At 40.9% G+C, this 13258-nt stretch overlaps 1 long non-coding RNA gene across 1 annotated transcript; it reads left to right on the forward strand.

The window, feature by feature from the left end:
* The first annotated feature begins 39 nt into the window (after nt 1-39).
* Nucleotides 40-11282, forward strand: LOC136655978 (uncharacterized). Its single transcript, XR_010794685.1, has 4 exons — nt 40-150; nt 2048-2256; nt 9804-9859; nt 10800-11282. It is a non-coding gene; the product is annotated as an uncharacterized lncRNA (long non-coding RNA).
* Nucleotides 11283-13258: the final 1976 nt, after the last annotated feature.

Below are 13258 nucleotides of genomic sequence, written 5' to 3' on the forward strand. Positions count from 1 at the left end.
GGCAAAGGGAGAGGGGGAGGTACCTGGAGGAGGGCAGCGCGCCCAGCTGCAGCCTCGCGAGGAGCGAGCGCGCAGGCTCCGCTGGCAGCACAACAGGGGCTTTTGTTCTTCGAAGCCTGTGTTTCTCAAGCCGGGGTCGGGACCCACCAGGTGGGTCCCCCTTCATCTCAAGGTGTATTTTATTTTGAATCTGTCAGACTTGGTGCCACCATGGAATGTAACTGCTTTTGGGGTAATGCTACAGATCTGTACTTTGAACAGGCGACTATGTTGATGCTAGGATTGTGCTCTCAGCCTGCTGTAAGGAGACAGTGGGCCCAATCCTATCCAACTTCTCAGCCCCAGTGCAACCATGTCAGTGGGGTGTCTGCTGCATCCTATGGATGAGGGGCAGTCGTGGAGGCCTCCTCAGCGTAAGGGAATATTTGTTCCCTTACCTCAGGGCTGCATTGCAGCTATATTGCTGGAAAGTTGGATAGGACTTGAAAACAATGTCTGCAAAAGTTTGTTTGGGGAAGCAGGACTGTTGTCTCCCCACTTTAGGCGTTCACCCAACATCTGTGTCATCCAGAAAACTTGCATTAAGCACCTTTTGCCATGTCTCCCAACCACTCCGCACCAATAGGAGTTTCAGCCCAATCCTATTCAGCGCAGGCAAAGTGGGGCTGTATGGCTCACACTGTATCCAGTGCCAAGACTGGGCAGGCTGGAGGACTCCTCAAAGTAAAGGGACATTTGTTCTGGTTCCCCCATGTCGAGCCCCAGTCTGCCCAATGGGGCCACTCAGACCTACATGAGCAAAATTGCTAGCACAAGACTGACAAGCCCCATGTAGGGCTTCCAGTCCTGGCAGGGCTTCCTCTGCCAATCCCAACTCTCTCCTGGGCCTGAACCACCCCCGCCCCGCCTCCCCCCACACTGAAGCACTGTGTGAAGTACTACACTGTGTACTACAGGTGCAGTTGTGCATAATCTGAGACTTGTGTCCCCAGTATCTTTTGCAACCACGTGAGAGATAACATTAGAAAAGCCACGCTGGATCCAGTATTCTGATTCTTACAGCAGCCAGCCAGATGTCTCTGGGAGGCTCTCAAGCAGAAGATGGCCTTGTTTTCCGCAGTTGCTCCTCAACAGCTGGTATTACTGCCTCTGGCATCTCTTATGTCTAGCAGCCATTGAGAAAATTGTCCTCCATAAATTTATCTAATCCAGGGTGTCAAACACAAGGTTCACGGTCCATATGCTGCTTCTGGAAACAATTTATCCAGTCACCATTGTAACTGGGCTCTCCCAGCATGATAATTGAGCTCTCTCATATCTTGAAATTAGGAAAAAGATTTGTACATTTTCCTTTCTGTCATTGGCAGCTACTGAGTTTATATGTGAGAACAAAGCGTTTATTTCGGGCTATCATTTGCTTAATGATGTAACTTCCTGCTTCATGATGTCACTTCTGACCTTCAGCAGGCGTTATTCAACCTATGAAACAAGTTTGACACCCCTGATCTAACTCTCTCATAAAGCCATTTCATTGAGCTTATAAAAAAATATTGCTGCCAAAGGCTAAGAACTTGGGTAGTCCTGCCTGTCCTCACTCTCACAGCCCATAGCTCCTTCTTCATAGCTCATATTCATAATAGAATGTGGTTATACTATTAGGAAAAGGATGAATAAGGTCTTGTTGTTTAGACAAAGCTACAGAGAATGTGAGTGACATGTAAGAAATAAGTAAGAACTGACAGGTTGAAATGATCACTGATAAAGGCAGCAAGTGACAAGTGGTTTTAAACAAAATATACAGGTTTGTTGCTGTGCTGGAACCAAGGGACGCAAAATAGGTAGAATGATATCTTTTCCTGAACCCAATGCCTGTTGGTAAAAGAGGATGCAAGTTTTCGAATTTCACAAAACTGCTTATTAGGATAAAACAGAGGTTAAGATAAAACAAATGTTCACCTGCAGAGGAAAGTTGGTTACATTTGCAAGTCATTAATCCCACTTCACATGGATGGCCTAAACCTAAAAATGATTTTTGCTTTTAGTACAGCAGTGACTTGAATAGAATGGGAGATGTGTTCCCCAAAAGTTGAGCACTACATGAAACAGCGGTACTGGAGACATTATCAATCTAAGAGGCAGGAAACAGGTGCTGATTGACCCGGAATGCATTGCTCCCATTGGTTAGAGTGGTTGTCAGTCATGCCTGATGAAGAACACTGTAATGAATCAGCACTAAAGGATGCAGCGTTATGGAAGGTATGACTTTGATTAGTACATTTAATGTACATGACAGGGATCTAGGAAACAATCCTTCAGGAGTCTATGTTACATTTCAAGCTATTACATGCTAAAGTTCCTGATAATTCAAAGAGTCTCATAAAAAGGGGAATTTTGCTAACAGTAGTGCTTCTCTTACAGCCTCTCTTGTGATAACAAGAAGTTGTGACTGAAACTTAACTACTTAACATTTCAACTTTCTTTGCAATCTGTGCCTATGATGACCATGCATCATGGCAAAGTCAGAGTCATTTATACTTATACTTACAGGGTAAGTATACTTTGAAAATATAGAGAGGTCTACACATCTGCACAAAACATAAAGCAAATTAGAAAAGGTACAGAAAATATAGCAAAACAAACCTTGCTATCTCTACCAGTCACAAAATGAACACAGGAGCTGCCAACACCCTGAGACTAAAGTTATGAAAAACAAATATATAGAGGTTCTGTCAACATTCTTAAGATAAAACTAATAAACACAATGAACCAGTGATCACAGTGGCTCTAATAACCACAAGAATTCCAAGAGCCTGTAATTACAGAAGCATTAAGGTTTTTTGGCTTGGTTGTCAGTAAGCAGAGTTAAAACTCAAGTACTGCAGACTGCAACATGCCTAGGAATCCTTTGAGTTCTTACAGTCATCGATATGACTCACTATTTTTTTTTTAAAAAGCCCAATACAGTAATAGATCACACAACACTGCTCTGTTTCTGGACTCAGAAATGTGTAACATGAAACTAAGGTTGTTCTAGAGCAGTTGTCTTCAATCTTTTTCATACCCCACTCAAATAAATAAATAAATAAATAAATAAGTAAGTAAGTAAGTAAAGTATAAGACTGGGGCCCACCACTGATCCCACCCCACCCACCCCATTTTCCTCTACCTCTTGTATCTCCACAACAACCCTGTGAGGTAGCAACCTGAGCAGGGCAACCTTAAGAGCTGCAAGGAAATATAGCCCTGTACAGGAGCCTGTACAGCAGGGGTGTCCAAACTTTTTGGCAGGAGGGCCACATAATCTCTCTGACAAGCTGTGTTGGGGGTTGGGAACAAAAAGAACTAATATACAGTTCAAATTTGAATGAATTTACATAAATGAATATATTAGAGGTGGAACTTCTTTGAATGAATGAATGTCTTGCAATAGCTCAAGGCCTATAAAAGTCCTTGCACAAAGCAAGGCCAGCTTTTCCTTTGCTGCCACTGCTGTATCACAGACGTGAAACAGCAAGCAGTGGAGGGAGTCCTTGTCCCACAGCTCACACAAGAGGTCGAACAGTTGGCCGTCATGCTGAGAGCAGTTGCATCAGGCCAGCACAGGCTCCAGCAAGGCTCTGGAGGGCCAGAGGTTCATTGGAGACTGGGGGCTCCCCACGGGCTGGATTGGGAGTCCTTGAGGACCACAAGTGACCCCAGGGTTGGGGTTTGGGCACCCCTGCTGTACAGGATAAGAGCCTGTACAGGAATATATCAAGAAGTCAGTTTTGATAAGGCAGTACCATAATTGGGTCAGATCCAAGCCCTTTCTTGCATGGGCTTTGAAAGGTTGCCACTATCCCCCAAATGAGGTTTCACTACCCCATTGGGGTCATGACCCACAGGTTGAAGAACACAGTTCTAGAGAGTTGAAGACCTGTTTCTGTGATGATCGCAAGAACTGGAAAGATTTTGCAAATCATAGTCGTGGACCTTTTGGCTCGGCTTTTAGCTGGCATTCTGACAAGCCCCTCTTGATTTAATGAAGGATAAACCAAATTTCTTGCATAAATGTTCCCGCAAGGCCCAATCCTATTCAGCTTTCCAGCACTGATACAGCTGTGCCAACAGGGCATGCACTGCATCCTGGGGAAGAAAAAGGGCAGTCACTGAGGCCTTCTCAAGAGTAAGGGAATATTTGTTGCATTGTGGCTAGTTGGAAGCTGAAAAGTTGGATAGGACTGGGTCCATAATGAAAAAGGTTTGATGCTAGAAAGCCTGAAGAATCAGTTATGGCTATGTGTGGGCAGCCTTTTCTAGTGGCTAGGTTCAATTTATCATGCCTGTTCAAGGTTAGACACACCCAGATCTGTAGGATGCTCCAAACTATTCTAGCAAAAAGACAGCATTGAATAAATTACCCAAAGCAGAAGAATGGAGTTCACCCACCTTTGCAAAGGTGGATTTGTTCTTTTGTAATTATCAAAGCAGTCGTGCTCTTTATTTTGCTTCTTTTCTTTGTGGGAGAGAAAGCAGTAATTCAGGTAAGTTCTAGTTGTTTCAGGAGATGGCGAGTAACAACAGAATTTGTTTGTTCTGATTTGATCTCGAAACCGATCTTTGTGTTAAAGCATCTTTATATAGTAAAGAAAATAATTGGTATTTATTAGTGCAGAAAGCAAGAGAAAGGACGGATATAATGGGAAATGAAGAATTAATACTATAATAAACTTCAAAGAAAATTGGAGGGCAGGTAGGATAGTTAGGAGAAAAACACTTACTGATAAGAAGATGAGGAAGAAAAGCATAAAAACAATATTTAATTGTGCAATCTTATATGCGTTTACACAGAAGTATGTCCGGTATAGTTTATTCCCAGGTCATAGGCTTGTGGTGTTGCAAGCCTATGCACTGTCTGGAACAAGTTTCATTGAAATGAGTATGCTTTGCTTCTAAGGGAACATGCTTGTATTTGTATGTCATTTTTTCCCCTAAGAGTTCAATGTTTGAAATACATATTCCAATAGTTTGACATATATATTATATTATTTCTGTATATTCCACTATAGGGAAGTAGACTAGTATTATTTAGCAAACATTAAGAAAATGTAGAATATTGAGACTTTCTTCTCTTGTCTGCATGTGTAATCAAATGAAAAAAATATCTCATACTAGATAGCATTCTGTGCAAATTAATAAAGAGTCAGCCTTATGTGCAGAAACAGTTCATTGTTTTCCTACTTGTATAATCTAACATTGCACTACTACTTGTACTAACAGATTGTGGACCCAATCCAACATTACGGCGCTGAGGCAACTGTGACAATTGGGCAGTATCCTGCAGCGGGGAGGAGGGCTGTCATGGAGGCCTCCTGTTCGCTCCTTTGCCTCGGATCTGCATCATAGCTGCATCAGTGCTGGAAAGTTGGATAGGGTTGGGACCTCAATCACATACAATTTTGAAATAGTTAGACATTCATGCCCCACTTTCCTGAGTGGTAAGTTCCAGGGCAAGGCACTGCTTGGGTTCTGGTTTCCTTTGGAAGAGGAAAGGTTGCAAGGTCAAGAGCAAAGTTCAAAAACAAACTCAGTAGGCAAGAGTGGTGATCGTTTGCAAGCTTTATTTCGTTGCCAGCAATGGGCTTCTCAGGGACTCCTGTCCAAAGCAAAGGAAGCAATGAGAGCCATGTGGGAACTCTCAGAGCCCTCAGAGAAAGCGATTTTCCAGTGTGTGCCTCTCACTTATATTTGATTCTGGCTCCTTTGTTTGAGGAGTCTTACACTTCTCATTGGCTGATGTGTGACATCAGAAATTGGGGCTTTTTCAGGGTTGGCCACAGATAACTTTACAAACATTTGATTGGTTGGTTTCAAGTTACAAGTTCCAAAAAAGGAGAAAACATACACTGAGACATATAGAAAACATTGTTTCCAACAACCACTAGATGGCACTGTTTACTCATTTATTACAGAACTTGATTTTTTGGTATGTTTTGTGCTTATTTCTGACCCTGACAGAGCCACCAGTGTTATCTTTCTAACATTCCTTTCTGTCTGGTCTCATCAATCACTATGGGCTTTCTGCCAATCCTTTTTTAAACTAAGTCCTTTTTGGTCTTCTCTCTATTTCATGTGTGATTCTCTATATGTAACCTGTTACTGTATAGTGGTATAAACATATTTTAATACAAGACAAACTAACTTCTTATTGTAAAAAGGATTATAAGAACTCATTCTTATTTATTTTAACTAAATCCTGCTTTTTCTGTCAGCTTTCAGCTCTGACAGAGGCTCCCATGTTTTGGCTTAATTAGGGGACTTTCTCTGGAATGTTATTGCTTATCTGTTCTTGTCTAGCTGTCTCTGCAAGTGTCTGTATCTCTGCTATTTCCATCTGCCAAACAAGATAAACTGTCTGCTTAGATCTCCTCATTAAAATGCTTCTAACCTATGTATAACCTTTAGTTTTCGCTTCTTGGTGCCAAAAGAGACATAACTCTTCCTAATTAATTGTTGCAAGAGCATCCTGCTTCCTGGCTCCTCCCTATTTGCTATCTAAATCTGTCTCTCTTTGAGTTGTAAATCTGTCTCTGAGTTGTAGTCTAATCTCTCTTTGAGTTGTACCTCCCTAGTTCCAATTAAAAGTATCTAAATCTGTCACTTTGAGTCTACAGAGGAGATAAGTCTTATCTGTAAGGAGTACCACATTCCAGTGTCTCTTGATAGATTCTTTTAATTAACTTTTGCCAGACAACTGCCTTTCAAGGTTGCAGGGATATAGCTCCCATATTCCATATCTGTGAGCTGTCTGCGAGACAGACCCTTTGATTACTTCTGCCAAGGTTGCATCTGAATTACATTTTCAAACTTGTGGCTTTAAGCCTTTCTTAATAGTTATTTTATGCTTTGATCAAACTATTTTAACAGCCAAAAATTCACTTTAGACTACCATATATTGCTACTAACATTAATTTACAGTTTTAAGCAATAACTATTAAAATATTGAAACATTATTTGCATGTATGCAAGCATAGTATTCCTTTGGCATTTCTATGTATCTTTGGTGTTCATTATATGTATATGCAAGACTCTTTTTTGATTTAAAGAGAAGCCTAAATGAATATTGTTTAAAAATCCAAAAAGGCTTTTTCTCTCTGGTTTAAGGAAGCCTGAAGGAATTAGGACTTTAAAAATCTAAAAATGCTTTTTCTATGTGTTTTCATCTGTCCACTTGTTTGACATTCAAGCTTAGGAGTGTATTTCACTCCCTTTTTCATGAAGCGTGTATTGTTATCTGCTTGGAAGGCTGCCAAAGAGACATTCTTTGAGACTAATTTACAGCCTGTCTGCTGTTTGCAAACAGACTTCTTCATAGTGGATTTCATATGTTTTAAGCATCATTAAGCTGCTAAATTAATGTTTGTGAGCACAGTAGCATATAAACACAACATTTTTCCCTATTTCTTAAACATAGAAACCAATAATTTGTTTTAAACTAATTTAGCTATAAACACCCACAACATAGCATAAACATTTGGTTCATTAAACTTGTTTGTTAGCATAAGTTGCTTTTATGGCCTTGTCTCAATATCATTGGAGACTTATGGTGTCTTTTTAATATTTGCTTTATTTTCAAATATTGAAAATATTTGAACATTGAACATAAGTAGATGGCAAAGCACTCCTGCAAGCAACAATAGGCTACATCTTGGCTTTGTTCTCCCCCATCTTCTCAATTCTGTCCTGCCTTGCCCTGCATAAATCAAAGTCCTGTCTCTCTCGCATCCTCGGCAACTCATAAGAACACAGTCTTTGTCTTTCCTACACAAACCACACAAAGAGCGTCAATTGGTGGTCATCTTACAGTTTAACAGCCCAGTCTATCCCTGGCGGGGCCACCGGGTGCAGTGGCACCAAAATGGTGACCATTGTATCTTGGGAGGCCATCAGAGGTCTCCTTGGGGGAAGGGGATGCCTGTCCCCTTCCCCTAGTAAGGGCGCAGACCCCACAATGGGGCTATTCAAGTCTATGCTGGCTGTTTTGCTGGCACAGACTGGGGAACTTCCATGTTGGGCTTTGCAGCCCAACACAGAGGATAGGATCTGGCAGTCCACCCCCATTCCTGCCACCCTGGAATGGCTCCCCCGCCCCCAAAACCCACACCACTGCCCAGTGGTGCAACTTACCTCTGGGCCTTCTCACTGCATCTCCACTCTGCACTGAAGCTCAATGCCAACAGCCCCTACTTCCCAGGTGCCGCAGACGTTTCTTTCAGCATGTTAGCAACACCCAGAATTGGCACTGGAGCTCAGCACCAGCGCTCACGGAGGTTAGGATTGGGCCCTAAGCCTCTAGCCCCCCTCTTAGGAACAGATTACCTGAATTGGTAGCTCAGCCTCTTGCCATGAGGGAAAGCCAAACTCCAGTCCCTAAAATTCATTCTACACAATCCAGCAAGTGAACTAAGCCACATTTGGGAGAGGATACAAAAAAACTAACCTGGAAGAAAATTCCTAATCATCCAGACTCTGAACATGAATAAAATCCATCACTTGGGATGAGGTTCCATGCTACTAAACATCTTATTTTGTGCCATTTGGGTGTATTCTAGCTAGCCAGCTTGAATCTGTAATTAGTGTGGATGATGACACTTTATGTGACCATACAAACAGTTAATGTTCCCACACTGAAACATAATTTCTAATTAGGGACTAGGAAAATAGGGTTTTTACTTTAATTTGAAGAGCTAGTGAAATTAATAGTTTCTGTAGGCCGACCTAAAACCAGAAGGCAGCAAATGTCTGTTTAGCCTTGATAACAAAATGACTTGAGCTGCCACTGATTAGAAATTGCTTATGTAGCCTAAATATTAATTCAGTTTCTGGCTGCAAGGCAGCCTAAGGCTGGAATTAATGTATCACAATTTGGAAGGGATGCAAGAGGCCCTATCCGCAGAGGAACAAAAGGTTAATGGATTAAAAAAGGAGAGATGTCAAAAATGAAATAGTGCATATCCATGATGGAAAGTGTAGCCTCTGAATATGACAATTATATTAATATCATTGTGGCATTACTTGATTAAAGATAAGGGTCTGTTCAGAAGAGTGGAAAATCCAGGAAATTAAGTGGTATGAACAGTGCCTGGTTGCTAAAGGCCAGGCCCTGATGGTTTGACTTTTTATTTGTATTCAATGGATGAATCCATCTGACTTTAGAATAGCCTTGAATATATCATTATATATCAGAAGCATTTACTTTTTTTGTCTCCTCCTTCACCTGGGTTCCTACATATGTATTTCAGGAATCTGGAAGGTGTTCAAATAATGAGAAAGCTTTGTAGTGGGATGGGTTTGAAATACAGCACATTTTGATACTTTAGAAAAATTAAAGCTTTTGCAAGATTAATTTCCCACATGGATACTGCTTGCATGGCAGAACTCTGTTTTCTCTAAGTATCTCCTGCTTATACTATCTAAATAAGCAGGAAGAAGATGAGGAAACAAAGTATGTGGATATGGATGCACACACAGACAGTCACAAATGCACACTTATGCACATGCATGCATCACATGCAAGTATGCAAAGCACCTAAAATCCTGGCAATCTAGTAGGATAATTCTGGCAGGTTGGACAGGCATTAGAGATTTGGGGCATGGAGAATGCTGAGTATAGAAGTTTCACAGCAACTAGAAACTACAATCAAATACCTGCTGGTTTCTCTTTAGTAGGAATGAGTAGACTGTCGATTCCTGCTTGTGAATCACTGACGTGGAAAGTATATAATTATGTCCCTTTCCTTTCATGTTTGTTTAATGAAACACAGAAAGCAAGATGAAAAATGGGAAAATGATGGCCAGCATCAATGGAGTCTTCTCCCAGGTATATGTCATGGTTTTTCATGTCTAGCACTGGTAGAGCATATATAATGTATGGCAGTGGTTCTCACACATTTAGCTCTGGGACCCACTTTTTAGAATGAGAATCTGTCAGGACCCACCAGAAGTAATGTCATGACCGGAAGTGACATCATCAAGCAGGAAATTTTTTAACAATCCTAGGCTGCAATCCTACCCACACTTACCCAGGAGTAAGTCCCATTTACTGTCATTGTTAAATGAATATACAAAGTAGCTTGTTAAAAGTACAGGTCTGTAACATATCCCCAGATGCAGTCACATACCATGGTAGCATCAAATCTAATATATTAAAAATAAAATACTGAAATGAATGGGGACCCACCTGAAATTGGCTCGCAACCCACCCAGTGGGTCCCGACCCTCCGTTTCTCAAACACTGATGTATGGTATTTGCCACAAGAATAGGGTAGCCTTCCTTGTTTGGGTCCAAAGGAGAAGTTTACAGTTTCTCTAATAATAATAATAATAATAATAGAAGTCAGCCGCAGGGGATGCTTGCTGTCTCCAGAGTCAGCTGGGCCTGGTTGTGGGCTACCACCGTGTACCCTACAAGGCCTCACTTGTGGAGCTGTCCCTGATTAAAGCACTTTAAGTCTGTAGTATAGATAATACATGTGAATGTATATCTAGAGAAAGTGTTACTTTATACCAGGTTGAAGAAAGTCATTTGGGGCTATGATTTGTCAAGAAACCCCATCTATAACAGTTTGGTGTTTTTTCCCCATGCCATTCACCACTTTCAAAAGCCTCCTTAAGCAGCCTGTTTTACCTTTTAGAGAGAGGAGACTATGGGGTTTTACACTGTGATTTGTTCCGGAACTTTATAAACCAACTTATCTCAATATTATTATTGTTGTTATTGTTATTATAGTATTTATGTACTCATTTATATTTATTTTCAGCTAAGAAGTTCATGAAGCAGTTTACAGAGAAAACCAAACAACTAAATGGCTTCCTATCCCAAAAGACCCCACAATCTAAAAAGATGCACAAGAAACACCAGCAAGCAGCCACTGGAAAAGACACTTTGCTGGGGTGTATTTCCATTGTGTCTGAAAGGCAGTGTTTCACTGGAGCAGCGCTCCAGGCTCTTGAAAAGAGGTTCTTTGTAGTACTGCTACCTGAGAAATTGGACATTAAAGGAACTGAAATTAAAATATACATGTGTGTGTTCCATCACTGATCTGCATCCCTTTTCAAATATTTGTAGACTGCTTGTGCTCAGTGTTCTCACCACTTGGAATATTATTGTGACTTTTGGAATAGCTACTGTATTTAAATGCTAAATGGAAATTATTCAAATCGTAACTTTGTCAAGATACACATTTCATGTTCATAAACAGCGTTGGAGTCACTGGTTGCATAATTTGTGTAACCTGATTCAATACCTTTCCACGTATTATTTTCAAAAATACACATTTCAGCCATTTCCACAGCAGCCTTTGAAAAACAAATTTAAGAAGCTTCTTTAGAGACAACTGTTTTCTGTCCAGCACATTTATCAGAAACTAAGTGGTTGACCCAAAAGGGAGTAGATAATCTTTACGTATATGTTGCACAAAATAAAACGTACTGAATAAAGCCTAGTGAACCAAAGCAATTGACTTAAAAGTGATGTCCACTAGAACTAAAGTTTGCTAATCTCATATCCAGTAAAGTTGCCTCACAGCTGTACACATTAAGCCTTTGAGACGAGCCATTACCAATGTTCACATTCCTAAATATTTGAAGTCAACTTGAATCCCAGCTGTTTACTTTCACACTGTTTCATACACACCATCCTCAACGTTCCCAGATTGTTGATTTGCTTAAAATCAGGATAAATACTAGACTACAAAGGTTAGATGACAGAATTTTCAAGGATTTAGAATGTAACATGTTTTACATGTTTTCGAACTGGTCAAATTCTGAAATTGCACTGAGGTAGGCTACTATACAAAATAAACAAATGAAACCAATGGTCCATCGATTTAAGCCAGTCCTGGGTAGTCTGGCGGTCTTGTGTTGCCCTCATGCAAGAACCAGTTATGCCAGAGCTTCCCAAATTTTTTAGCACCAGGAACCACTTTTTAAAATGACAATCCATCATGACCCACTAGACAAAAAAAGAGCTCTAGAAATACTTTATTTTTAATATTAATTAAAAATCAAAATATTAAAAATTATTAATATTTTTAATATTATTAATAATTAATAATAATCTGAGTCCTGTGCTCCCGATGCTGCTAAAGATGTTACATATTATATGTGTGTGTAAACATTTGCTAAACCCTTCCCAGAAATTGAGTTCAAGGATTGTTTCCCCAAACTTTTACAGTCATTCCAGATTACTCAGAAGGCTGAATTGGAGAGCAAGATGTGCAGTTAGGGACTTCCACACCAGGCAAAAAGCTGAAACTGGGTTCACACTGGGTGTGCATACCAATTACTAAAGAAAACGAAAATGTCACATTTTAATTTGGAGGTATAAAAATTACCTCATCCTGCAGGTTAGCATTTCAGCTAACAATTTTCTTCTCCAAACCAGGTATGGGTGCTTACAAAGTTGTGTTTTTTTTAATGTTTTAAAAAACTTTTCATGACCCAGCAAAAATTGGCTTGCAACCCACTAGTGGGTCCTGACCCACAGTTTGGGAAACACTGAATTAGGCAGTTGGAGGTACAGGGCCCTGGAAAGCTCTAAGGGAATGATTCAATGGAATCCCAGCTGCAGATGAGCTCTTTTATATATCCTGGCCCCCCTTCAATTCCACTGCTTCAGAGCAGGGATCCTTAAAGGGGCAGCCTCCAGGGATGGAGCCAAACAGTTGGCCACCCGAGTTGCCTCTTGCTTGATATTTGCAGGCAAGCAGCAAAGGTGTCAACAAGGTTCCTGGTAATTCAGGTCTGACCTTCAGGAGGAGTCTGCTCAGGAAGTGTTGTCTCCACAGCGTTGGACTCAGGTTTCTGGGGCTCTTCATTCTCAGGAACCAGGTCCTGCACCTTAGCAACTTTTCCCCTTGCAAGCTCAAGTCTTTGTTACTCAGGGCTAGGGACATGACACCAACAGGCAGTGGTCTCTCAGACAGGTCTGCTTCTTGGGATCCTTTTAACTAGAAATGCCAGAAATGTATCCAGGACCTTATACATAAAAATGTGCTGTACCAGTGAGCTCTAGCTAAACAGATGAAATGTTGCTGTCAATATGTCAGTATTGCCTGAATATAAGATTATCGGACAGCAGGCAAAATAAGTCATGGATAGGAAAAATACCATGGGCGATACTTTCCTCCGGCTCATTCTCGTGCTACCACAAATACAGGTTAGTATCCTGACCTAAGGTGTACTCATACGAGCAATCTTTCCCACTCCCTCCTCTTTA

Source organism: Tiliqua scincoides, chromosome 6 (genome assembly GCF_035046505.1).
Source record: "Tiliqua scincoides isolate rTilSci1 chromosome 6, rTilSci1.hap2, whole genome shotgun sequence".
Lineage (NCBI taxonomy): Eukaryota > Metazoa > Chordata > Lepidosauria > Squamata > Scincidae > Tiliqua > Tiliqua scincoides.